Source organism: Vicugna pacos, chromosome 22 (genome assembly GCF_048564905.1).
Source record: "Vicugna pacos chromosome 22, VicPac4, whole genome shotgun sequence".
In the NCBI taxonomy this organism is placed as follows: domain Eukaryota; kingdom Metazoa; phylum Chordata; class Mammalia; order Artiodactyla; family Camelidae; genus Vicugna; species Vicugna pacos.
This window is the reverse complement of record NC_133008.1, coordinates 1,631,652-1,658,866: the sequence shown is the minus strand read 5'-3', so window position 1 is coordinate 1,658,866 and position 27,215 is coordinate 1,631,652.

Here is a 27,215-nt window from a genome sequence, read left to right as displayed (position 1 = left end):
CTGAAAAGAATCTTTGTGTTCCCTTCAAGCTAGGTGAAGGACGGCTTTCACACACACTTATCTCTCAGAACTGAGCATGTGGAGAGACGTTCGTTCATCCAGCACAAAGGGAACGGGTTGCAGGAGAAACCCTTACTCTGGTTTCTAAGTCTGTTTCCTAGTGCCGGTTTGAAGTGCCTGCCCTTTTCACTGTAAAACCGAGTTGGAGCTTGTACCTCCCCATATATATGTATGGAGTGGAGTTGGCAACTGAAAAGAAACTTTGTGTTCCCTTCAAGTTAGGTGAAGGACGGCTTTCACACACACTTATCTCTCAGAACTGAGCATGTGGAGAGACGTTCGTTCATCCAGCACAAAGGGAACGGGTTGCAGGAGAAACCCTTACTCTGGTTTCTCAGTCTGTTTCCTAGTGCCGGTTTGAAGTGCCTGCCGTTTTCACTGTAAAACCGAGTTGCAGCTTGTACCTCCCCATATATATGTATGGAGTGGAGTTGGCAACTGAAACGGAACTTTGTGTTCCCTTCAAGCTAGGTGAAGGACGGCTTTCACACACACTTATCTCTCAGAACTGAGCATGTGGAGAGACGTTCGTTCATCCAGCACAAAGGGAACGGGTTGCAGGGGAAACCCTTACTCTGGTTTCTCAGTCTGCTTCCTAGTGCCGGTTTGAAGTGCCTGCCGTTTTCACTGTAAAGCTGAATTGGAGCTTGTACCTCCCCATATATATGTATGGAGTGGAGTTGGCAACTGAAAAGAAACTTTGTGTTCCCTTCAAGCTATGTGAAGGACGGCTTTCACACACACTTATCTCTCAGAACTGAGCATGTGGAGAGACGTTCGTTCATCCAGCACAAAGGGAACGGGTTGCAGGAGAAACCCTTACTCTGGTTTCTCAGACTGTTTCCTAGTGCCGGTTTGAAGTGCCTGCCGTTTTCACTGTAAAACCGAGTTGGAGCTTGTTCCTCCCCATATATATGTATGGAGTGGAGTTGGCAACTGAAAAGAAACTTTGTGTTCCCTTCAAGCTAGGTGAAGGACGGCTTTCACACACACTTATCTCTCAGAACTGAGCATGTGGAGAGACGTTCGTTCATCCAGCACAAAGGGAACGGGTTGCAGGAGAAACCCTTACTCTGGTTTCTCAGTTTGTTTCCTAGTGCCTGTTTGAAGTGCCTGACGTTTTCACTGTAAAACCGAGTTGGAGCTTGTACCTCCCCATATATATGTATGGAGTGGAGTTGGCAACTGAAAAGAAACTTTGTGTTCCCTTCAAGCTAGGTGAAGGACGGCTTTCACACACACTTATCTCTCAGAACTGAGCATGTGGAGAGACGTTCGTTCATCCAGCACAAAGGGAACGGGTTGCAGGAGAAACCCTTACTCTGGTTTCTCAGTCTGTTTCCCAGTGCCGGTTTGATGTGCCTGCCGTTTTCACTGTAAAACCGAGTTGGAGCTTGTTCCTCCCCATATATATTTATGGGGTGGGGTTGGCAACTGAAAAGAAACTTTGTGTTCCCTTCAAGCTAGGTGAAGGACGGCTTTCACACACACTTATCTCTCAGAACTGAGCATGTGGAGAGACGTTCGTTCATCCAGCACAAAGGGAACGGGTTGCAGGAGAAACCCTTACTCTGGTTTCTCAGTCTGTTTCCCAGTGCCGGTTTGATGTGCCTGCCGTTTTCACTGTAAAACCGAGTTGGAGCTTGTTCCTCCCCATATATATGTATGGGGTGGGGTTGGCAACTGAAAAGAAACTTTGTGTTCCCTTCAAGCTAGGTGAAGGGCGGCTTTCACACACACTTATCTCTCAGAACTGAGCATGTGGAGAGACGTTCGTTCATCCAGCACAAAGGGAACGGGTTGCAGGAGAAACCCTTACTCTGGTTTCTCAGTCTGTTTACTAGTGCCGGTTTGAAGTGCCTGCCGTTTTCACTGTAAAACCGAGTTGGAGCTTGTACCTCCCCATATATATGTATGGAGTGGAGTTGGCAACTGAAAAGAAACTTTGTGTTCCCTTCAAGCTAGGTGAAGGACGGCTTTCACACACACATATCTCTCAGAACTGAGCATGTGGAGAGACGTTCGTTCATCCAGCACAAAGGGAACGGGTTGCAGGAGAAACCCTTACTCTGGTTTCTAAGTCTGTTTCCTAGTGCCGGTTTGAAGTGCCTGCCCTTTTCACTGTAAAACCGAGTTGGAGCTTGTACCTCCCCATATATATGTATGGAGTGGAGTTGGCAACTGAAAAGAAACTTTGTGTTCCCTTCAAGTTAGGTGAAGGACGGCTTTCACACACACTTATCTCTCAGAACTGAGCATGTGGAGAGACGTTCGTTCATCCAGCACAAAGGGAACGGGTTGCAGGAGAAACCCTTACTCTGGTTTCTCAGTCTGTTTCCTAGTGCCGGTTTGAAGTGCCTGCCGTTTTCACTGTAAAACCGAGTTGCAGCTTGTACCTCCCCATATATATGTATGGAGTGGAGTTGGCAACTGAAAAGGAACTTTGTGTTCCCTTCAAGCTAGGTGAAGGACGGCTTTCACACACACTTATCTCTCAGAACTGAGCATGTGGAGAGACGTTCGTTCATCCAGCACAAAGGGAACGGGTTGCAGGGGAAACCCTTACTCTGGTTTCTCAGTCTGCTTCCTAGTGCCGGTTTGAAGTGCCTGCCGTTTTCACTGTAAAGCTGAGTTGGAGCTTGTACCTCCCCATATATATGTATGGAGTGGAGTTTGCAACTGAAAAGAAACTTTGTGTTCCCTTCAAGCTAGGTGAAGGACGGCTTTCACACACACTTATCTCTCAGAACTGAGCATGTGGAGAGACGTTCGTTCATCCAGCACAAAGGGAACGGGTTGCAGGAGAAACCCTTACTCTGGTTTCTCAGACTGTTTCCTAGTGCCGGTTTGAAGTGCCTGCCGTTTTCACTGTAAAACCGAGTTGGAGCTTGTTCCTCCCCATATATATGTATGGAGTGGAGTTGGCAACTGAAAAGAAACTTTGTGTTCCCTTCAAGCTAGGTGAAGGACGGCTTTCACACACACTTATCTCTCAGAACTGAGCATGTGGAGAGACGTTCGTTCATCCAGCACAAAGGGAACGGGTTGCAGGAGAAACCCTTACTCTGGTTTCTCAGTTTGTTTCCTAGTGCCTGTTTGAAGTGCCTGACGTTTTCACTGTAAAACCGAGTTGGAGCTTGTACCTCCCCATATATATGTATGGAGTGGAGTTGGCAACTGAAAAGAAACTTTGTGTTCCCTTCAAGCTAGGTGAAGGACGGCTTTCACACACACTTATCTCTCAGAACTGAGCATGTGGAGAGACGTTCGTTCATCCAGCACAAAGGGAACGGGTTGCAGGAGAAACCCTTACTCTGGTTTCTCAGTCTGTTTCCCAGTGCCGGTTTGATGTGCCTGCCGTTTTCACTGTAAAACCGAGTTGGAGCTTGTTCCTCCCCATATATATTTATGGGGTGGGGTTGGCAACTGAAAAGAAACTTTGTGTTCCCTTCAAGCTAGGTGAAGGACGGCTTTCACACACACTTATCTCTCAGAACTGAGCATGTGGAGAGACGTTCGTTCATCCAGCACAAAGGGAACGGGTTGCAGGAGAAACCCTTACTCTGGTTTCTCAGTCTGTTTCCCAGTGCCGGTTTGATGTGCCTGCCGTTTTCACTGTAAAACCGAGTTGGAGCTTGTTCCTCCCCATATATATGTATGGGGTGGGGTTGGCAACTGAAAAGAAACTTTGTGTTCCCTTCAAGCTAGGTGAAGGGCGGCTTTCACACACACTTATCTCTCAGAACTGAGCATGTGGAGAGACGTTCGTTCATCCAGCACAAAGGGAACGGGTTGCAGGAGAAACCCTTACTCTGGTTTCTCAGTCTGTTTCCTAGTGCCGGTTTGAAGTGCCTGCCGTTTTCACTGTAAAACCGAGTTGGAGCTTGTACCTCCCCATATATATGTATGGAGTGGAATTGGCAACTGAAAAGAAACTTTGTGTTCCCTTCAAGCTAGGTGAAGGACGGCTTTCACACACACTTATCTCTCAGAACTGAGCATGTGGAGAGACGTTCGTTCATCCAGCACAAAGGGAACGGGTTGCAGGAGAAACCCTTACTCTGGTTTCTAAGTCTGTTTCCTAGTGCCGGTTTGAAGTGCCTGCCCTTTTCACTGTAAAACCGAGTTGGAGCTTGTACCTCCCCATATATATGTATGGAGTGGAGTTGGCAACTGAAAAGAACCTTTGTGTTCCCTTCAAGCTAGGTGAAGGACGGCTTTCACACACACTTATCTCTCAGAACTGAGCATGTGGACAGACGTTCGTTCATCCAGCACAAAGGGAACGGGTTGCAGGAGAAACCCTTACTCTGGTTTCTCAGTCTGTTTCCTAGTGCCGGTTTGAAGTGCCTGCCGTTTTCACTGTAAAACCGAGTTGCAGCTTGTACCTCCCCATATATATGTATGGAGTGGAGTTGGCAACTGAAAAGGAACTTTGTGTTCCCTTCAAGCTAGGTGAAGGACGGCTTTCACACACACTTATCTCTCAGAACTGAGCATGTGGAGAGACGTTCGTTCATCCAGCACAAAGGGAACGGGTTGCAGGGGAAACCCTTTCTCTGGTTTCTCAGTCTGTTTCCTAGTGCCGGTTTGAAGTGCCTGCCGTTTTCACTGTAAAACCGAGTTGCAGCTTGTACCTCCCCATATATATATATGGAGTGGAGTTGGCAACTGAAAAGAAACTTTGTGTTCCCTTCAAGCTAGGTGAAGGACGGCTTTCACACACACTTATCTCTCAGAACTGAGCATGTGGAGAGACGTTCGTTCATCCAGCACAAAGGGAACGGGTTGCAGGAGAAACCCTTACTCTGGTTTCTCAGTCTGTTTCCTAGTGCCGGTTTGAAGTGCCTGCCGTTTTCACTGTAAAACCGAGTTGCAGCTTGTACCTCCCCATATATATGTATGGAGTGGAGTTGGCAACTGAAAAGAAACTTTGTGTTCCCTTCAAGCTAGGTGAAGGACGGCTTTCACACACACTTATCTCTCAGAACTGAGCATGTGGAGAGACGTTCGTTCATCCAGCACAAAGGGAACGGGTTGCAGGAGAAACCCTTACTCTGGTTTCTCAGTCTGTTTCCTAGTGCCGGTTTGAAGTGCCTGCCGTTTTCACTGTAAAACCGAGTTGGAGCTTGTACCTCCCCATATATATGTATGGAGTGGAGTTGGCAACTGAAAAGAAACTTTGTGTTCCCTTCAAGCTAGGTGAAGGAAGGCTTTCACACACACTTATCTCTCAGAACTGAGCATGTGGAGAGACGTTCGTTCATCCAGCACAAAGGGAACGGGTTGCAGGAGAAACCCTTACTCTGGTTTCTCAGTCTGTTTCCTAGTGCTGGATTGAAGTGCCTGACGTTTTCACTGTAAAACCGAGTTGGAGCTTGTACCTCCCCATATATATGTATGGAGTGGAGTTGGCAACTGAAAAGAAACTTTGTGTTCCCTTCAAGCTAGGTGAAGGACGGCTTTCACACACACTTATCTCTCAGAACTGAGCATGTGGAGAGACGTTCGCTCATCCAGCACAAAGGGAACGGGTTGCAGGAGAAACCCTTACTCTGGTTTCTCAGTCTGTTTCCTAGTGCCGGTTTGAAGTGCCTGCCGTTTTCACTGTAAAACCGAGTTGGAGCTTGTACCTCCCCATATATATGTATGGAGTGGAGTTGGCAACTGAAAAGAAACTTTGTGTTCCCTTCAAGCTAGGTGAAGGACGGCTTTCACACACACTTATCTCTCAGAACTGAGCATGTGGAGAGACGTTCGTTCATCCTGCACAAAGGGAACGGGTTGCAGGAGAAACCCTTACTCTGGTTTCTCAGTCTGTTTCCTAGTGCCGGTTTGAAGTGCCTGCCGTTTTCACTGTAAAACCGAGTTGCAGCTTGTACCTCCCCATATATATGTATGGAGTGGAGTTGGCAACTGAAAAGAAACTTTGTGTTCCCTTCAAGCTAGGTGAAGGACGGCTTTCACACACATTTATCTCTCAGAACTGAGCATGTGGAGAGACGTTCGTTCATCCAGCACAAAGGGAACGGGTTGCAGGAGAAACCCTTACTCTGGTTTCTCAGTCTGTTTCCTAGTGCCGGTTTGAAGTGCCTGCCGTTTTCACTGTAAAACTGAGCTGGAGCTTGTACCTCCCCATATATATGTATGGAGTGGATTTGCAACTGAAAAGAAACTTTGTGTTCCCTTCAAGCTAGGTGAAGGACGGCTTTCACACACACTTATCTCTCAGAACTGAGCATGTGGAGAGACGTTCGTTCATCCAGCACAAAGGGAACGGGTTGCAGGAGAAACCCTTACTCTGGTTTCTCAGTCTGTTTCCTAGTGCCGGTTTGAAGTGCCTGCCGTTTTCACTGTAAAACCGAGTTGGAGCTTGTTCCTCCCCATATATATGTATGGAGTGGAGTTGGCAACTGAAAAGAAACTTTGTGTTCCCTTCAAGCTAGGTGAAGGACGGCTTTCACACACACTTATCTCTCAGAACTGAGCATGTGGAGAGACGTTCGTTCATCCAGCACAAAGGGAACGGGTTGCAGGAGAAACCCTTACTCTGGTTTCTCAGTTTGTTTCCTAGTGCCTGTTTGAAGTGCCTGACGTTTTCACTGTAAAACCGAGTTGGAGCTTGTACCTCCCCATATATATGTATGGAGTGGAGTTGGCAACTGAAAAGAAACTTTGTGTTCCCTTCAAGCTAGGTGAAGGACGGCTTTCACACACACTTATCTCTCAGAACTGAGCATGTGGAGAGACGTTCGTTCATCCAGCACAAAGGGAACGGGTTGCAGGAGAAACCCTTACTCTGGTTTCTCAGTCTGTTTCCCAGTGCCGGTTTGATGTGCCTGCCGTTTTCACTGTAAAACCGAGTTGGAGCTTGTTCCTCCCCATATATATATATGGGGTGGGGTTGGCAACTGAAAAGAAACTTTGTGTTCCCTTCAAGCTAGGTGAAGTGCGGCTTTCACACACACTTATCTCTCAGAACTGAGCATGTGGAAAGACGTTCGTTCATTCAGCACAAAGGGAACGGGTTGCAGGAGAAACCCTTACTCTGGTTTCTCAGTCTGTTTCCTAGTGCCGGTTTGAAGTGCCTGCCGTTTTCACTGTAAAACCGAGTTGGAGCTTGTACCTCCCCATATATATGTATGGAGTGGAGTTGGCAACTGAAAAGAAACTTTGTGTTCCCTTCAAGCTAGGTGAAGGACGGCTTTCACACACACTTATCTCTCAGAACTGAGCATGTGGAGAGACGTTCGTTCATCCAGCACAAAGGGAACGGGTTGCAGGAGAAACCCTTACTCTGGTTTCTAAGTCTGTTTCCTAGTGCCGGTTTGAAGTGCCTGCCCTTTTCACTGTAAAACCGAGTTGGAGCTTGTACCTCCCCATATATATGTATGGAGTGGAGTTGGCAACTGAAAAGAAACTTTGTGTTCCCTTCAAGCTAGGTGAAGGACGGCTTTCACACACAATTATCTCTCAGAACTGAGCATGTGGAGAGACGTTCGTTCATCCAGCACAAAGGGAACGGGTTGCAGGAGAAACCCTTACTCTGGTTTCTCAGTCTGTTTCCTAGTGCCGGTTTGAAGTGCCTGCCATTTTCACTGTAAAACCGAGTTGCAGCTTGTACCTCCCCATATATATGTATGGAGTGGAGTTGGCAACTGAAAAGGAACTTTGTGTTCCCTTCAAGCTAGGTGAAGGACGGCTTTCACACACACTTATCTCTCAGAACTGAGCATGTGGAGAGACGTTCGTTCATCCAGCACAAAGGGAACGGGTTGCAGGGGAAACCCTTACTCTGGTTTCTCAGTCTGTTTCCTAGTGCCGGTTTGAAGTGCCTGACGTTTTCACTGTAAAACCGAGTTGGAGCTTGTACCTCCCCATATATATGTATGGAGTGGAGTTGGCAACTGAAAAGAAACTTTGTGTTCCCTTCAAGCTAGGTGAAGTACGGCTTTCACACACACTTATCTCTCAGAACTGAGCATGTGGAGAGACGTTCGCTCATCCAGCACAAAGGGAACGGGTTGCAGGAGAAACCCTTACTCTGGTTTCTCAGTCTGTTTCCTAGTGCCGGTTTGAAGTGCCTGCCGTTTTCACTGTAAAACCGAGTTGGAGCTTGTACCTCCCCATATATATGTATGGAGTGGAGTTGGCAACTGAAAAGAAACTTTGTGTTCCCTTCAAGCTAGGTGAAGGACGGCTTTCACACACACTTATCTCTCAGAACTGAGCATGTGGAGAGACGTTCGTTCATCCTGCACAAAGGGAACGGTTTGCAGGAGAATCCCTTACTCTGGTTTCTCAGTCTGTTTCCTAGTGCCGGTTTGAAGTGCCTGCCGTTTTCACTGTAAAACCGAGTTGCAGCTTGTACCTCCCCATATATATGTATGGAGTGGAGTTGGCAACTGAAAAGAAACTTTGTGTTCCCTTCAAGCTAGGTGAAGGACGGCTTTCACACACACTTATCTCTCAGAACTGAGCATGTGGAGAGACGTTCGTTCATCCAGCACAAAGGGAACGGGTTGCAGGAGAAACCCTTACTCTGGTTTCTCAGTCTGTTTCCTAGTGCCGGTTTGAAGTGCCTGCCGTTTTCACTGTAAAACCGAGTTGGAGCTTGTACATCCCCATATATATGTATGGAGTGGAGTTGGCAACTGAAAAGAAACTTTGTGTTCCCTTCAAGCTAGGTGAAGGACGGCTTTCACACACACTTATCTCTCAGATCTGAGCATGTGGAGAGACGTTCGTTCATCCAGCACAAAGGGAACGGGTTGCAGGAGAAACCCTTACTCTGGTTTCTCAGTCTGTTTCCTAGTGCCGGTTTGAAGTGCCTGCCGTTTTCACTGTAAAACCGAGCTGGAGCTTGTACTTCCCCATATATATGTATGGAGTGGAGTTGGCAACTGAAAAGAAACTTTGTGTTCCCTTCAAGCTAGGTGAAGGACGGCTTTCACACACACTTATCTCTCAGAACTGAGCATGTGGAGAGACGTTCGTTCATCCAGCACAAAGGGAACGGGTTGCAGGAGAAATCCTTACTCTGGTTTCTCAGTCTGTTTCCTAGTGCCGGTTTGAAGTGCCTGCCGTTTTCACTGTAAAACCGAGTTGGAGCTTGTTCCTCCCCATATATATGTATGGAGTGGAGTTGGCAACTGAAAAGAAACTTTGTGTTCCCTTCAAGCTAGGTGAAGGACGGCTTTCACACACACTTATCTCTCAGAACTGAGCATGTGGAGAGACGTTCGTTCATCCAGCACAAAGGGAACGGGTTGCAGGAGAAACCCTTACTCTGATTTCTCAGTTTGTTTCCTAGTGCCTGTTTGAAGTGCCTGACGTTTTCACTGTAAAACCGAGTTGGAGCTTGTACCTCCCCATATATATGTATGGAGTGGAGTTGGCAACTGAAAAGAAACTTTGTGTTCCCTTCAAGCTAGGTGAAGGACGGCTTTCACACACACTTATCTCTCAGAACTGAGCATGTGGAGAGACGTTCGTTCATCCAGCACAAAGGGAACGGGTTGCAGGAGAAACCCTTACTCTGGTTTCTCAGACTGTTTCCCAGTGCCGGTTTGATGTGCCTGCCGTTTTCACTGTAAAACCGAGTTGGAGCTTGTTCCTCCCCATATATATGTATGGGGTGGGGTTGGCAACTGAAAAGAAACTTTGTGTTCCCTTCAAGCTAGGTGAAGGGCGGCTTTCACACACACTTATCTCTCAGAACTGAGCATGTGGAGAGACGTTCGTTCATCCACACAAAGGGAACGGGTTGCAGGAGAAACCCTTACTCTGGTTTCTCAGTCTGTTTCCTAGTGCCGGTTTGAAGTGCCTGCCTTTTTCACTGTAAAACCGAGTTGGAGCTTGTACCTCCCCATATATATGTATGGAGTGGAGTTGGCAACTGAAAAGAAACTTTGTGTTCCCTTCAAGCTAGGTGAAGGACGGCTTTCACACACACTTATCTCTCAGAACTGAGCATGTGGAGAGACGTTCGTTCATCCAGCACAAAGGGAACGGGTTGCAGGAGAAACCCTTACTCTGGTTTCTAAGTCTGTTTCCTAGTGCCTGTTTGAAGTGCCTGCCCTTTTCACTGTAAAACCGAGTTGGAGCTTGTACCTCCCCATATATATGTATGGAGTGGAGTTGGCAACTGAAAAGAAACTTTGTGTTCCCTTCAAGCTAGGTGAAGGACGGCTTTCACACACACTTATCTCTCAGAACTGAGCATGTGGAGAGACGTTCGTTCATCCAGCACAAAGGGAACGGGTTGCAGGAGAAACCCTTACTCTGGTTTCTCAGTCTGTTTCCTAGTGCCGGTTTGAAGTGCCTGCCGTTTTCACTGTAAAACCGAGTTGCAGCTTGTACCTCCCCATATATATGTATGGAGTGGAGTTGGCAACTGAAAAGGAACTTTGTGTTCCCTTCAAGCTAGTTGAAGGACGGCTTTCACACACACTTATCTCTCAGAACTGAGCATGTGGAGAGACGTTCGTTCATCCAGCACAAAGGGAACGGGTTGCAGGGGAAACCCTTACTCTGGTTTCTCAGTCTGTTTCCTAGTGCCGGTTTGAAGTGCCTGCCGTTTTCACTGTAAAACCGAGTTGCAGCTTGTACCTCCCCATATATATATATGGAGTGGAGTTGGCAACTGAAAAGAAACTTTGTGTTCCCTTCAAGCTAGGTGAAGGACGGCTTTCACACACACTTATCTCTCAGAACTGAGCATGTGGAGAGATGTTCGTTCATCCAGCACAAAGGGAACGGGTTGCAGGAGAAACCCTTACTCTGGTTTCTCAGTCTGTTTCCTAGTGCCGGTTTGAAGTGCCTGCCGTTTTCACTGTAAAACCGAGTTGCAGCTTGTACCTCCCCATATATATGTATGGAGTGGAGTTGGCAACTGAAAAGAAACTTTGTGTTCCCTTCAAGCTAGGTGAAGGACGGCTTTCACACACACTTATCTCTCAGAACTGAGCATGTGGAGAGACGTTCGTTCATCCAGCACAAAGGGAACGGGTTGCAGGAGAAACCCTTACTCTGGTTTCTCAGTCTGTTTCCTAGTGCCGGTTTGAAGTGCCTGACGTTTTCACTGTAAAACCGAGTTGCAGCTTGTACCTCCCCATATATATGTATGGAGTGGAGTTGGCAACTGAAAAGAAACTTTGTGTTCCCTTCAAGCTAGGTGAAGGACGGCTTTCACACACATTTATCTCTCAGAACTGAGCATGTGGAGAGACGTTCGTTCATCCAGCACAAAGGGAACGGGTTGCAGGAGAAACCCTTACTCTGGTTTCTCAGTCTGTTTCCTAGTGCCAGTTTGAAGTGCCTGCCATTTTCACTGTAAAACCGAGCTGGAGCTTGTACCTCCCCATATATATGTATGGAGTGGAGTTGGCAACTGAAAAGAAACTTTGTGTTCCCTTCAAGCTAGGTGAAGGACGGCTTTCACACACACTTATCTCTCAGAACTGAGCATGTGGAGAGACGTTCGTTCATCCAGCACAAAGGGAACGGGTTGCAGGAGAAACCCTTACTCTGGTTTCTCAGTCTGTTTCCTAGTGCCGGTTTGAAGTGCCTGCCCTTTTCACTGTAAAACCGAGTTGGAGCTTGTACATCCCCATATATATGTATGGAGTGGAGTTGGCAACTGAAAAGAAACTTTGTGTTCCCTTCAAGCTAGGTGAAGGACGGCTTTCACACACACTTATCTCTCAGAACTGAGCATGTGGAGAGACGTTCGTTCATCCAGCACAAAGGGAACGGGTTGCAGGAGAAACCCTTACTCTGGTTTCTCAGTTTGTTTCCTAGTGCCTGTTTGAAGTGCCTGACGTTTTCACTGTAAAACCGAGTTGGAGCTTGTACCTCCCCATATATATGTATGGAGTGGAGTTGGCAACTGAAAAGAAACTTTGTGTTCCCTTCAAGCTAGGTGAAGGACGGCTTTCACACACACTTATCTCTCAGAACTGAGCATGTGGAGAGACGTTCGTTCATCCAGCACAAAGGGAACGGGTTGCAGGAGAAACCCTTACTCTGGTTTCTCAGTCTGTTTCCCAGTGCCGGTTTGATGTGCCTGCCGTTTTCACTGTAAAACCGAGTTGGAGCTTGTTCCTCCCCATATATATGTATGGGGTGGGGTTGGTAACTGTAAAGAAACTTTGTGTTCCCTTCAAGCTAGGTGAAGGGCGGCTTTCACACACACTTATCTCTCAGAACTGAGCATGTGGAGAGACGTTCGTTCATCCAGCACAAAGGGAACGGGTTGCAGGAGAAACCCTTACTCTGGTTTCTCAGTCTGTTTCCTAGTGCCGGTTTGAAGTGCCTGCCGTTTTCACTGTAAAACCGAGTTGGAGCTTGTACCTCCCCATATATATGTATGGAGTGGAGTTGGCAACTGAAAAGAAACTTTGTGTTCCCTTCAAGCTAGGTGAAGGACGGCTTTCACACACACTTATCTCTCAGAACTGAGCATGTGGAGAGACGTTCATTCATCCAGCACAAAGGGAACGGGTTGCAGGAGAAACCCTTACTCTGGTTTCTAAGTCTGTTTCCTAGTGCCGGTTTGAAGTGCCTGCCCTTTTCACTGTAAAACCGAGTTGGAGCTTGTACCTCCCCATATATATGTATGGAGTGGAGTTGGCAACTGAAAAGAAACTTTGTGTTCCCTTCAAGCTAGGTGAAGGACGGCTTTCACACACACTTATCTCTCAGAACTGAGCATGTGGAGAGACGTTCGTTCATCCAGCACAAAGGGAACGGGTTGCAGGAGAAACCCTTACTCTGGTTTCTCAGTCTGTTTCCTAGTGCCGGTTTGAAGTGCCTGCCGTTTTCACTGTAAAACCGAGTTGCAGCTTGTACCTCCCCATATATATGTATGGAGTGGAGTTGGCAACTGAAAAGGAACTTTGTGTTCCCTTCAAGCTAGGTGAAGGACGGCTTTCACACACACTTATCTCTCAGAACTGAGCATGTGGAGAGACGTTCGTTCATCCAGCACAAAGGGAACGGGTTGCAGGGGAAACCCTTACTCTGGTTTCTCAGTCTGTTTCCTAGTGCCGGTTTGAAGTGCCTGCCGTTTTCACTGTAAAACCGAGTTGCAGCTTGTACCTCCCCATATATATATATGGAGTGGAGTTGGCAACTGAAAAGAAACTTTGTGTTCCCTTCAAGCTAGGTGAAGGACGGCTTTCACACACACTTATCTCTCAGAACTGAGCATGTGGAGAGATGTTCGTTCATCCAGCACAAAGGGAACGGGTTGCAGGAGAAACCCTTACTCTGGTTTCTCAGTCTGTTTCCTAGTGCCGGTTTGAAGTGCCTGCCGTTTTCACTGTAAAACCGAGTTGCAGCTTGTACCTCCCATATATATGTATGGAGTGGAGTTGGCAACTGAAAAGAAACTTTGTGTTCCCTTCAAGCTAGGTGAAGGACGGCTTTCACACACACTTATCTCTCAGAACTGAGCATGTGGAGAGACGTTCGTTCATCCAGCACAAAGGGAACGGGTTGCAGGAGAAACCCTTACTCTGGTTTCTCAGTCTGTTTCCTAGTGCCGGTTTGAAGTGCCTGACGTTTTCACTGTAAAACCGAGTTGCAGCTTGTACCTCCCCATATATATGTATGGAGTGGAGTTGGCAACTGAAAAGAAACTTTGTGTTCCCTTCAAGCTAGGTGAAGGACGGCTTTCACACACATTTATCTCTCAGAACTGAGCATGTGGAGAGACGTTCGTTCATCCAGCACAAAGGGAACGGGTTGCAGGAGAAACCCTTACTCTGGTTTCTCAGTCGGTTTCCTAGTGCCGGTTTGAAGTGCCTGCCGTTTTCACTGTAAAACCGAGCTGGAGCTTGTACCTCCCCATAAATATGTATGGAGTGGAGTTGGCAACTGAAAAGAAACTTTGTGTTCCCTTCAAGCTAGGTGAAGGACGGCTTTCACACACACTTATCTCTCAGAACTGAGCATGTGGAGAGACGTTCGTTCATCCAGCACAAAGGGAACGGGTTGCAGGAGAAACCCTTACTCTGGTTTCTCAGTCTGTTTCCTAGTGCCGGTTTGAAGTGCCTGCCGTTTTCACTGTAAAACCGAGTTGGAGCTTGTTCCTCCCCATATATATGTATGGAGTGGAGTTGGCAACTGAAAAGAAACTTTGTGTTCCCTTCAAGCTAGGTGAAGGACGGCTTTCACACACACTTATCTCTCAGAACTGAGCATGTGGAGAGACGTTCGTTCATCCAGCACAAAGGGAACGGGTTGCAGGGGAAACCCTTACTCTGGTTTCTAAGTCTGTTTCCTAGTGCCGGTTTGAAGTGCCTGCCCTTTTCACTGTAAAACCGAGTTGGAGCTTGTACCTCCCCATATATATGTATGGAGAGGAGTTGGCAACTGAAAAGAAACTTTGTGTTCCCTTCAAGCTAGGTGAAGGACGGCTTTCACACACACTTATCTCTCAGAACTGAGCATGTGGAGAGACGTTCGTTCATCCAGCACAAAGGGAACGGGTTGCAGGAGAAACCCTTTCTCTGGTTTCTCAGTCTGTTTCCTAGTGCCGGTTTGAAGTGCCTGCCGTTTTCACTGTAAAACCGAGTTGCAGCTTGTACCTCCCCATATATATGTATGGAGTGGAGTTGGCAACTGAAAAGGAACTTTGTGTTCCCTTCAAGCTAGGTGAAGGACGGCTTTCACACACACTTATCTCTCAGAACTGAGCATGTGGAGAGACGTTCGTTCATCCAGCACAAAGGGAACGGGTTGCAGGGGAAACCCTTACTCTGGTTTCTCAGTCTGTTTCCTAGTGCCGGTTTGAAGTGCCTGCCGTTTTCAATGTAAAACCGAGTTGCAGCTTGTACCTCCCCATATATATATATGGAGTGGAGTTGGCAACTGAAAAGAAACTTTGTGTTCCCTTCAAGCTAGGTGAAGGACGGCTTTCACACACACTTATCTCTCAGAACTGAGCATGTGGAGAGACGTTCGTTCATCCAGCACAAAGGGAACGGGTTGCAGGAGAAACCCTTACTCTGGTTTCTCAGTCTGTTTCCTAGTGCCGGTTTGAAGTGCCTGCCGTTTTCACTGTAAAACCGAGTTGCAGCTTGTACCTCCCCATATATATGTATGGAGTGGAGTTGGCAACTGAAAAGAAACTTTGTGTTCCCTTCAAGCTAGGTGAAGGACGGCTTTCACACACACTTATCTCTCAGAACTGAGCATGTGGAGAGACGTTCGTTCATCCAGCACAAAGGGAACGGGTTGCAGGAGAAACCCTTACTCTGGTTTCTCAGTCTGTTTCCTAGTGCCGGTTTGAAGTGCCTGACGTTTTCACTGTAAAACCGAGTTGGAGCTTGTACCTCCCCATATATATGTATGGAGTGGAGTTGGCAACTGAAAAGAAACTTTGTGTTCCCTTCAAGCTAGGTGAAGGACGGCTTTCACACACACTTATCTCTCAGAACTGAGCATGTGGAGAGACGTTCGCTCATCCAGCACAAAGGGAACGGGTTGCAGGAGAAACCCTTACTCTGGTTTCTCAGTCTGTTTCCTAGTGCCGGTTTGAAGTGCCTGCCGTTTTCACTGTAAAACCGAGTTGGAGCTTGTACCTCCCCATATATATGTATGGAGTGGAGTTGGCAACTGAAAAGAAACTTTGTGTTCCCTTCAAGCTAGGTGAAGGACGGCTTTCACACACACTTATCTCTCAGAACTGAGCATGTGGAGAGACGTTCGTTCATCCTGCACAAAGGGAACGGGTTGCAGGAGAAACCCTTACTCTGGTTTCTCAGTCTGTTTCCTAGTGCCGGTTTGAAGTGCCTGCCGTTTTCACTGTAAAACCGAGTTGCAGCTTGTACCTCCCCATATATATGTATGGAGTGGAGTTGGCAACTGAAAAGAAACTTTGTGTTCCCTTCAAGCTAGGTGAAGGACGGCTTTCACACACACTTATCTCTCAGAACTGAGCATGTGGAGAGACGTTCGTTCATCCAGCACAAAGGGAACGGGTTGCAGGAGAAACCCTTACTCTGGTTTCTCAGTCTGTTTCCTAGTGCCGGTTTGAAGTGCCTGCCGTTTTCACTGTAAAACCGAGTTGGAGCTTGTACATCCCCATATATATGTATGGAGTGGAGTTGGCAACTGAAAAGAAACTTTGTGTTCCCTTCAAGCTAGGTGAAGGACGGCTTTCACACACACTTATCTCTCAGAACTGAGCATGTGGAGAGACGTTCGTTCATCCAGCACAAAGGGAACGGGTTGCAGGAGAAACCCTTACTCTGGTTTCTCAGTCTGTTTCCTAGTGCCGGGTTGAAGTGCCTGCCGTTTTCACTGTAAAACCGCGATGGAGCTTGTACCTCCCCATATATATGTATGGAGTGGAGTAGGTAACTGAAAAGGAACTTTGTGTTCCCTTCAAGCTAGGTGAAGGACGGCTTTCACACACACTTATCTCTCAGAACTGAGCATGTGGAGAGACGTTCGTTCATCCAGCACAAAGGGAACGGGTTGCAGGAGGAACCCTTACTCTGGTTTCTCAGTCTGTTTCCTAGTGCCGGTTTGAAGTGCCTGCCGTTTTCACTGTAAAACCGAGTTGCAGCTTGTACCTCCCCATATATATGTATGGAGTGGAGTTGGCAACTGAAAAGAAACTTTGTGTTCCCTTCAAGCTAGGTGAAGGACGGCTTTCACACACACTTATCTCTCAGAACTGAGCATGTGGAGAGACGTTCGCTCATCCAGCACAAAGGGAACGGGTTGCAGGAGAAACCCTTACTCTGGTTTCTCAGTCTGTTTCCTAGTGCCGGTTTGAAGTACCTGCCGTTTTCACTGTAAAACCGAGTTGCAGCTTGTACCTCCCCATATATATATATGGAGTGGAGTTGGCAACTGAAAAGAAACTTTGTGTTGCCTTCAAGCTAGGTGAAGGACGGCTTTCACACACACTTATCTCTCAGAACTGAGCATGTGGAGAGACGTTCGTTCATCCAGCACAAAGGGAACGGGTTGCAGGAGAAACCCTTACTCTGGTTTCTCAGTCTGTTTCCTAGTGCCGGTTTGAAGTGCCTGCCCTTTTCACTGTAAAACCGAGTTGCAGCTTGTACCTCCCCATATATATGTATGGAGTGGAGTTGGCAACTGAAAAGAAACTTTGTGTTCCCTTCAAGCTAGGTGAAGGACGGCTTTCACACACACTTATCTCTCAGAACTGAGCATGTGGAGAGACGTTCGTTCATCCAGCACAAAGGGAACGGGTTGCAGGAGAAACCCTTACTCTGGTTTCTGAGTCTGTTTCCTGTGCCGGTTTGAAGTGCCTGCCGTTTTCACTGTAAAACCGAGTTGGAGCTTGTACATCCCCATATATATGTATGGAGTGGAGTTGGCAACTGAAAAGAAACTTTGTGTTCCCTTCAAGCTAGGTGAAGGACGGCTTTCACACACACTTATCTCTCAGAACTGAGCATGTGGAGAGACGTTCGTTCATCCAGCACAAAGGGAACGGTTTGCAGGAGAAACCCTTACTCTGGTTTCTCAGTCTGTTTCCTAGTGCCGGTTTGAAGTGCCTGCCTTTTTCACTGTAAAACCGAGTTGGAGCTTGTACCTCCCCATATATATGTATGGAGTGGAGTTGGCAACTGAAAAGGAACTTTGTGTTCCCTTCAAGCTAGGTGAAGGACGGCTTTCACACACACTTATCTCTCAGAACTGAGCATGTGGAGAGACGTTCGTTCATCCAGCACAAAGGGAACGGGTTGCAGGAGGAACCCTTACTCTGGTTTCTCAGTCTGTTTCCTAGTGCCGGTTTGAAGTGCCTGCCCTTTTCACTGTAAAACCGAGTTGGAGCTTGTACCTTCCCATATATATATATGGAGTGGATTTGGCAACTGAAAAGAAACTTTGTGTTCCCTTCAAGCTAGGTGAAGGACGGCTTTCACACACACTTATCTCTCAGAACTGAGCATGTGGAGAGACGTTCGTTCATCCAGCACAAAGGGAACGGGTTGCAGGAGAAACCCTTACTCTGGTTTCTCAGTCTGTTTCCTAGTGCCGGTTTGAAGTGCCTGCCGTTTTCACTGTAAAACCGAGTTGGAGCTTGTTCCTCCCCATATATATGTGTGGAGTGGAGTTGGCAACTGAAAAGAAACTTTGTGTTCCCTTCAAGCTAGGTGAAGGACGGCTTTCACACACACTTATCTCTCAGAACTGAGCATGTGGAGAGACGTTCGTTCATCCAGCACAAAGGGAACGGGTTGCAGGAGAAACCCTTACTCTGGTTTCTCAGTCTGTTTCCTAGTGCCGGTTTGAAGTGCCTGCCGTTTTCACTGTAAAACCGAGTTGGAGCTTGTACCTCCCCATATATATGTATGGAGTGGAGTTGGCAACTGAAAAGAAACTTTGTGTTCCCTTCAAGCTAGGTGAAGGACGGCTTTCACACACACTTATCTCTCAGAACTGAGCATGTGGAGAGACGTTCGTTCATCCAGCACAAAGGGAACGGGTTGCAGGAGAAACCCTTACTCTGGTTTCTCAGTCTGTTTCCTAGTGCCGGTTTGAAGTGCCTGCCGTTTTCACTGTAAAACCGAGTTGGAGCTTGTTCCTCCCCATATATATGTATGGGGTGGGGTTGGCAACTGAAAAAAAACTTTGTGTTCCCTTCAAGCTAGGTGAAGGACGGCTTTCACACACATTTATCTCTCAGAACTGAGCATGTGGAGAGACGTTCGTTCATCCAGCACAAAGGGAACGGGTTGCAGGAGAAACCCTTACTCTGGTTTCTCAGTCTGTTTCCTAGTGCCGGTTTGATGTGCCTGCCGTTTTCACTGTAAAACCGAGCTGGAGATTGTACCTCCCCATATATATGTATGGAGTGGAGTTTGCAACTGAAAAGAAACTTTGTGTTCCCTTCAAGCTAGGTGAAGGACGGCTTTCACACACACTTATCTCTCAGAACTGAGCATGTGGAGAGACGTTCGTTCATCCAGCACAAAGGGAACGGGTTGCAGGAGAAACCCTTACTCTGGTTTCTCAGTCTGTTTCCTAGTGCCGGTTTGAAGTGCCTGCCGTTTTCACTGTAAAACCGAGTTGGAGCTTGTTCCTCCCCATATATATGTATGGAGTGGAGTTGGCAACTGAAAAGAAACTTTGTGTTCCCTTCAAGCTAGGTGAAGGACGGCTTTCACACACACTTATCTCTCAGAACTGAGCATGTGGAGAGACGTTCGTTCATCCAGCACAAAGGGAACGGGTTGCAGGAGAAACCCTTACTCTGGTTTCTCAGTCTCTTTCCTAGTGCCGGTTTGAAGTGCCTGCCGATTTCACTGTAAAACTGAGTTGGAGCTTGGACCTCCCCATATATATGTATGGAGTGGGGTTGGCAACTGAAAAGAAACTTTGTGTTCCCTTCAAGCTATGTGAAGGACGGCTTTCACACACACTTATCTCTCAGAACTGAGCATGTGGAGAGACGTTCGTTCATCCAGCACAAAGGGAACGGTTTGCAGGAGAAACCCTTACTCTGGTTTCTCAGTCTGTTTCCTAGTGCCGGTTTGAAGTGCCTGCCGTTTTCACTGTAAAACCGAGTTGGAGCTTGTACCTCCCCATATATATGTATGGAGTGGAGTTGGCAACTGAAAAGAAACTTTGTGTTCCCTTCAAGCTAGGTGAAGGACGGCTTTCACACACACTTATCTCTCAGAACTGAGCATGTGGAGAGACGTTCGTTCATCCAGCACAAAGGGAACGGGTTGCAGGAGAAACCCTTACTCTGGTTTCTCAGTCTGTTTCCTAGTGCCGGTTTGAAGTGCCTGCCCTTTTCACTGTAAAACCGAGTTGGAGCTTGTACCTCCCCATATATATGTATGGAGTGGAGTTGGCAACTGAAAAGAAACTTTGTGTTCCCTTCAAGCTAGGTGAAGGACGGCTTTCACACACACTTATCTCTCAGAACTGAGCATGTGGAGAGACGTTCGTTCATCCAGCACAAAGGGAACGGGTTGCAGGAGAAACCCTTACTCTGGTTTCTCAGTCTGTTTCCTAGTGCCGGTTTGAAGTGCCTGCCTTTTTCACTGTAAAACCGAGTTGGAGCTTGTACCTCCCCATATATATGTATGGAGTGGAGTTGGCAACTGAAAAGAACCTTTGTGTTCCCTTCAAGCTAGGTGAAGGACGGCTTTCACACACACTTATCTCTCAGAACTGAGCATGTGGACAGACGTTCGTTCATCCAGCACAAAGGGAACGGGTTGCAGGAGAAACCCTTACTCTGGTTTCTCAGTCTGTTTCCTAGTGCCGGTTTGAAGTGCCTGCCGTTTTCACTGTAAAACCGAGTTGCAGCTTGTACCTCCCCATATATATGTATGGAGTGGAGTTGGCAACTGAAAAGGAACTTTGTGTTCCCTTCAAGCTAGGTGAAGGACGGCTTTCACACACACTTATCTCTCAGAACTGAGCATGTGGAGAGACGTTCGTTCATCCAGCACAAAGGGAACGGGTTGCAGGGGAAACCCTTACTCTGGTTTCTCTGTCTGTTTCCTAGTGCCGGTTTGAAGTGCCTGCCGTTTTCACTGTAAAACCGAGTTGCAGCTTGTACCTCCCCATATATATATATGGAGTGGAGTTGGCAACTGAAAAGAAACTTTGTGTTCCCTTCAAGCTAGGTGAATGACGGCTTTCACACACACTTATCTCTCAGAACTGAGCATGTGGAGAGACGTTCGTTCATCCAGCACAAAGGGAACGGGTTGCAGGAGGAACCCTTACTCTGGTTTCTCAGTCTGTTTCCTAGTGCCGGTTTGAAGTGCCTGCCGTTTTCACTGTAAAACCGAGTTGCAGCTTGTACCTCCCCATATATATGTATGGAGTGGAGTTGGCAACTGAAAAGAAACTTTGTGTTCCCTTCAAGCTAGGTGAAGGACGGCTTTCACACACACTTATCTCTCAGAACTGAGCATGTGGAGAGACGTTCGCTCATCCAGCACAAAGGGAACGGGTTGCAGGAGAAACCCTTACTCTGGTTTCTCAGTCTGTTTCCTAGTGCCGGTTTGAAGTGCCTGCCGTTTTCACTGTAAAACCGAGTTGCAGCTTGTACCTCCCCATATATATATATGGAGTGGAGTTGGCAACTGAAAAGAAACTTTGTGTTGCCTTCAAGCTAGGTGAAGGACGGCTTTCACACACACTTATCTCTCAGAACTGAGCATGTGGAGAGACGTTCGTTCATCCAGCACAAAGGGAACGGGTTGCAGGAGAAACCCTTACTCTGGTTTCTCAGTCTGTTTCCTAGTGCCGGTTTGAAGTGCCTGCCCTTTTCACTGTAAAACCGAGTTGCAGCTTGTACCTCCCCATATATATGTATGGAGTGGAGTTGGCAACTGAAAAGAAACTTTGTGTTCCCTTCAAGCTAGGTGAAGGACGGCTTTCACACACACTTATCTCTCAGAACTGAGCATGTGGAGAGACGTTCGTTCATCCAGCACAAAGGGAACGGGTTGCAGGAGAAACCCTTACTCTGGTTTCTGAGTCTGTTTCCTGTGCCGGTTTGAAGTGCCTGCCGTTTTCACTGTAAAACCGAGTTGGAGCTTGTACATCCCCATATATATGTATGGAGTGGAGTTGGCAACTGAAAAGAAACTTTGTGTTCCCTTCAAGCTAGGTGAAGGACGGCTTTCACACACACTTATCTCTCAGAACTGAGCATGTGGAGAGACGTTCGTTCATCCAGCACAAAGGGAACGGTTTGCAGGAGAAACCCTTACTCTGGTTTCTCAGTCTGTTTCCTAGTGCCGGTTTGAAGTGCCTGCCTTTTTCACTGTAAAACCGAGTTGGAGCTTGTACCTCCCCATATATATGTATGGAGTGGAGTTGGCAACTGAAAAGGAACTTTGTGTTCCCTTCAAGCTAGGTGAAGGACGGCTTTCACACACACTTATCTCTCAGAACTGAGCATGTGGAGAGACGTTCGTTCATCCAGCACAAAGGGAACGGGTTGCAGGAGGAACCCTTACTCTGGTTTCTCAGTCTGTTTCCTAGTGCCGGTTTGAAGTGCCTGCCCTTTTCACTGTAAAACCGAGTTGGAGCTTGTACCTCCCCATATATATATATGGAGTGGAGTTGGCACCTGAAAAGAAACTTTGTGTTCCCTTCAAGCTAGGTGAAGGACGGCTTTCACACACACTTATCTCTCAGAACTGAGCATGTGGAGAGACGTTCGTTCATCCAGCACAAAGGGAACGGGTTGCAGGAGAAACCCTTACTCTGGTTTCTCAGTCTGTTTCCTAGTGCCAGTTTGAAGTGCCTGCCGTTTTCACTGTAAAACCGAGTTGGAGCTTGTTCCTCCCCATATATATGTGTGGAGTGGAGTTGGCAACTGAAAAGAAACTTTGTGTTCCCTTCAAGCTAGGTGAAGGACGGCTTTCACACACACTTATCTCTCAGAACTGAGCATGTGGAGAGACGTTCGTTCATCCAGCACAAAGGGAACGGGTTGCAGGAGAAACCCTTACTCTGGTTTCTCAGTCTGTTTCCTAGTGCCGGTTTGAAGTGCCTGCCGTTTTCACTGTAAAACCGAGTTGGAGCTTGTACCTCCCCATATATATGTATGGAGTGGAGTTGGCAACTGAAAAGAAACTTTGTGTTCCCTTCAAGCTAGGTGAAGGACGGCTTTCACACACACTTATCTCTCAGAACTGAGCATGTGGAGAGACGTTCGTTCATCCAGCACAAAGGGAACGGGTTGCAGGAGAAACCCTTACTCTGGTTTCTGAGTCTGTTTCCTGTGCCGGTTTGAAGTGCCTGCCGTTTTCACTGTAAAACCGAGTTGGAGCTTGTACATCCCCATATATATGTATGGAGTGGAGTTGGCAACTGAAAAGAAACTTTGTGTTCCCTTCAAGCTAGGTGAAGGACGGCTTTCACACACACTTATCTCTCAGAACTGAGCATGTGGAGAGACGTTCGTTCATCCAGCACAAAGGGAACGGTTTGCAGGAGAAACCCTTACTCTGGTTTCTCAGTCTGTTTCCTAGTGCCGGTTTGAAGTGCCTGCCTTTTTCACTGTAAAACCGAGTTGGAGCTTGTACCTCCCCATATATATGTATGGAGTGGAGTTGGCAACTGAAAAGGAACTTTGTGTTCCCTTCAAGCTTGGTGAAGGACGGCTTTCACACACACTTATCTCTCAGAACTGAGCATGTGGAGAGACGTTCGTTCATCCAGCACAAAGGGAACGGGTTGCAGGAGGAACCCTTACTCTGGTTTCTCAGTCTGTTTCCTAGTGCCGGTTTGAAGTGCCTGCCCTTTTCACTGTAAAACCGAGTTGGAGCTTGTACCTCCCCATATATATATATGGAGTGGAGTTGGCAACTGAAAAGAAACTTTGTGTTCCCTTCAAGCTAGGTGAAGGACGGCTTTCACACACACTTATCTCTCAGAACTGAGCATGTGGAGAGACGTTCGTTCATCCAGCACAAAGGGAACGGGTTGCAGGAGAAACCCTTACTCTGGTTTCTCAGTCTGTTTCCTAGTGCCGGTTTGAAGTGCCTGCCGTTTTCACTGTAAAACCGAGTTGGAGCTTGTTCCTCCCCATATATATGTGTGGAGTGGAGTTGGCAACTGAAAAGAAACTTTGTGTTCCCTTCAAGCTAGGTGAAGGACGGCTTTCACACACACTTATCTCTCAGAACTGAGCATGTGGAGAGACGTTCGTTCATCCAGCACAAAGGGAACGGGTTGCAGGAGAAACCCTTACTCTGGTTTCTCAGTCTGTTTCCTAGTGCCGGTTTGAAGTGCCTGCCGTTTTCACTGTAAAACCGAGTTGGAGCTTGTACCTCCCCATATATATGTATGGAGTGGAGTTGGCAACTGAAAAGAAACTTTGTGTTCCCTTCAAGCTAGGTGAAGGACGGCTTTCACACACACTTATCTCTCAGAACTGAGCATGTGGAGAGACGTTCGTTCATCCAGCACAAAGGGAACGGGTTGCAGGAGAAACCCTTACTCTGGTTTCTCAGTCTGTTTCCTAGTGCCGGTTTGAAGTGCCTGCCGTTTTCACTGTAAAACCGAGTTGGAGCTTGTTCCTCCCCATATATATGTATGGGGTGGGGTTGGCAACTGAAAAAAAACTTTGTGTTCCCTTCAAGCTAGGTGAAGGACGGCTTTCACACACATTTATCTCTCAGAACTGAGCATGTGGAGAGACGTTCGTTCATCCAGCACAAAGGGAACGGGTTGCAGGAGAAACCCTTACTCTGGTTTCTCAGTCTGTTTCCTAGTGCCGGTTTGAAGTGCCTGCCGTTTTCACTGTAAAACCGAGCTGGAGATTGTACCTCCCCATATATATGTATGGAGTGGAGTTTGCAACTGAAAAGAAACTTTGTGTTCCCTTCAAGCTAGGTGAAGGACGGCTTTCACACACACTTATCTCTCAGAACTGAGCATGTGGAGAGACGTTCGTTCATCCAGCACAAAGGGAACGGGTTGCAGGAGAAACCCTTACTCTGGTTTCTCAGTCTGTTTCCTAGTGCCGGTTTGAAGTGCCTGCCGTTTTCACTGTAAAACCGAGTTGGAGCTTGTTCCTCCCCATATATATGTATGGAGTGGAGTTGGCAACTGAAAAGAAACTTTGTGTTCCCTTCAAGCTAGGTGAAGGACGGCTTTCACACACACTTATCTCTCAGAACTGAGCATGTGGAGAGACGTTCGTTCATCCAGCACAAAGGGAACGGGTTGCAGGAGAAACCCTTACTCTGGTTTCTCAGTCTCTTTCCTAGTGCCGGTTTGAAGTGCCTGCCGATTTCACTGTAAAACTGAGTTGGAGCTTGGACCTCCCCATATATATGTATGGAGTGGGGTTGGCAACTGAAAAGAAACTTTGTGTTCCCTTCAAGCTATGTGAAGGACGGCTTTCACACACACTTATCTCTCAGAACTGAGCATGTGGAGAGACGTTCGTTCATCCAGCACAAAGGGAACGGTTTGCAGGAGAAACCCTTACTCTGGTTTCTCAGTCTGTTTCCTAGTGCCGGTTTGAAGTGCCTGCCGTTTTCACTGTAAAACCGAGTTGGAGCTTGTACCTCCCCATATATATGTATGGAGTGGAGTTGGCAACTGAAAAGAAACTTTGTGTTCCCTTCAAGCTAGGTGAAGGACGGCTTTCACACACACTTATCTCTCAGAACTGAGCATGTGGAGAGACGTTCGTTCATCCAGCACAAAGGGAACGGGTTGCAGGAGAAACCCTTACTCTGGTTTCTCAGTCTGTTTCCTAGTGCCGGTTTGAAGTGCCTGCCCTTTTCACTGTAAAACCGAGTTGGAGCTTGTACCTCCCCATATATATGTATGGAGTGGAGTTGGCAACTGAAAAGAAACTTTGTGTTCCCTTCAAGCTAGGTGAAGGACGGCTTTCACACACACTTATCTCTCAGAACTGAGCATGTGGAGAGACGTTCGTTCATCCAGCACAAAGGGAACGGGTTGCAGGAGAAACCCTTACTCTGGTTTCTCAGTCTGTTTCCTAGTGCCGGTTTGAAGTGCCTGCCTTTTTCACTGTAAAACCGAGTTGGAGCTTGTACCTCCCCATATATATGTATGGAGTGGAGTTGGCAACTGAAAAGAACCTTTGTGTTCCCTTCAAGCTAGGTGAAGGACGGCTTTCACACACACTTATCTCTCAGAACTGAGCATGTGGACAGACGTTCGTTCATCCAGCACAAAGGGAACGGGTTGCAGGAGAAACCCTTACTCTGGTTTCTCAGTCTGTTTCCTAGTGCCGGTTTGAAGTGCCTGCCGTTTTCACTGTAAAACCGAGTTGCAGCTTGTACCTCCCCATATATATGTATGGAGTGGAGTTGGCAACTGAAAAGGAACTTTGTGTTCCCTTCAAGCTAGGTGAAGGACGGCTTTCACACACACTTATCTCTCAGAACTGAGCATGTGGAGAGACGTTCGTTCATCCAGCACAAAGGGAACGGGTTGCAGGGGAAACCCTTACTCTGGTTTCTCAGTCTGTTTCCTAGTGCCGGTTTGAAGTGCCTGCCGTTTTCACTGTAAAACCGAGTTGCAGCTTGTACCTCCCCATATATATATATGGAGTGGAGTTGGCAACTGAAAAGAAACTTTGTGTTCCCTTCAAGCTAGGTGAAGGACGGCTTTCACACACACTTATCTCTCAGAAGTGAGCATGTGGAGAGACGTTCGCTCATCCAGCACAAAGGGAACGGGTTGCAGGAGAAACCCTTACTCTGGTTTCTCAGTCAGCTTCCTAGTGCCGGTTTGAAGTGCCTGCCGTTTTCACTGTAAAACCGAGTTGGAGCTTGTACCTCCCCATATATATGTATGGAGTGGAGTTGGCAACTGAAAAGAAACTTTGTGTTGCCTTCAAGCTAGGTGAAGGACGGCTTTCACACACACTTATCTCTCAGAACTGAGCATGTGGAGAGACGTTCGTTCATCCTGCACAAAGGGAACGGGTTGCAGGAGAAACCCTTACTCTGGTTTCTCAGTCTGTTTCCTAGTGCCGGTTTGAAGTGCCTGCCGTTTTCACTGTAAAACCGAGTTGCAGCTTGTACCTCCCCATATATATGTATGGAGTGGAGTTGGCAACTGAAAAGAAACTTTGTGTTCCCTTCAAGCTAGGTGAAGGACGGCTTTCACACACACTTATCTCTCAGAACTGAGCATGTGGAGAGACGTTCGTTCATCCAGCACAAAGGGAACGGGTTGCAGGAGAAACCCTTACTCTGGTTTCTCAGTCTGTTTCCTAGTGCCGGTTTGAAGTGCCTGCCGTTTTCACTGTAAAACCGAGTTGGAGCTTGTACATCCCCATATATATGTATGGAGTGGAGTTGGCAACTGAAAAGAAACTTTGTGTTCCCTTCAAGCTAGGTGAAGGACGGCTTTCACACACACTTATCTCGCAGAACTGAGCATGTGGAGAGACGTTCGTTCATCCAGCACAAAGGGAACGGGTTGCAGGAGAAACCCTTACTCTGGTTTCTCAGTCTGTTTCCTAGTGCCGGTTTGAAGTGCCTGCCGTTTTCACTGTAAAACCGAGTTGGAGCTTGTACATCCCCATATATATGTATGGAGTGGAGTTGGCAACTGAAAAGAAACTTTGTGTTCCCTTCAAGCTAGGTGAAGGACGGCTTTCACACACACTTATCTCTCAGAACTGAGCATGT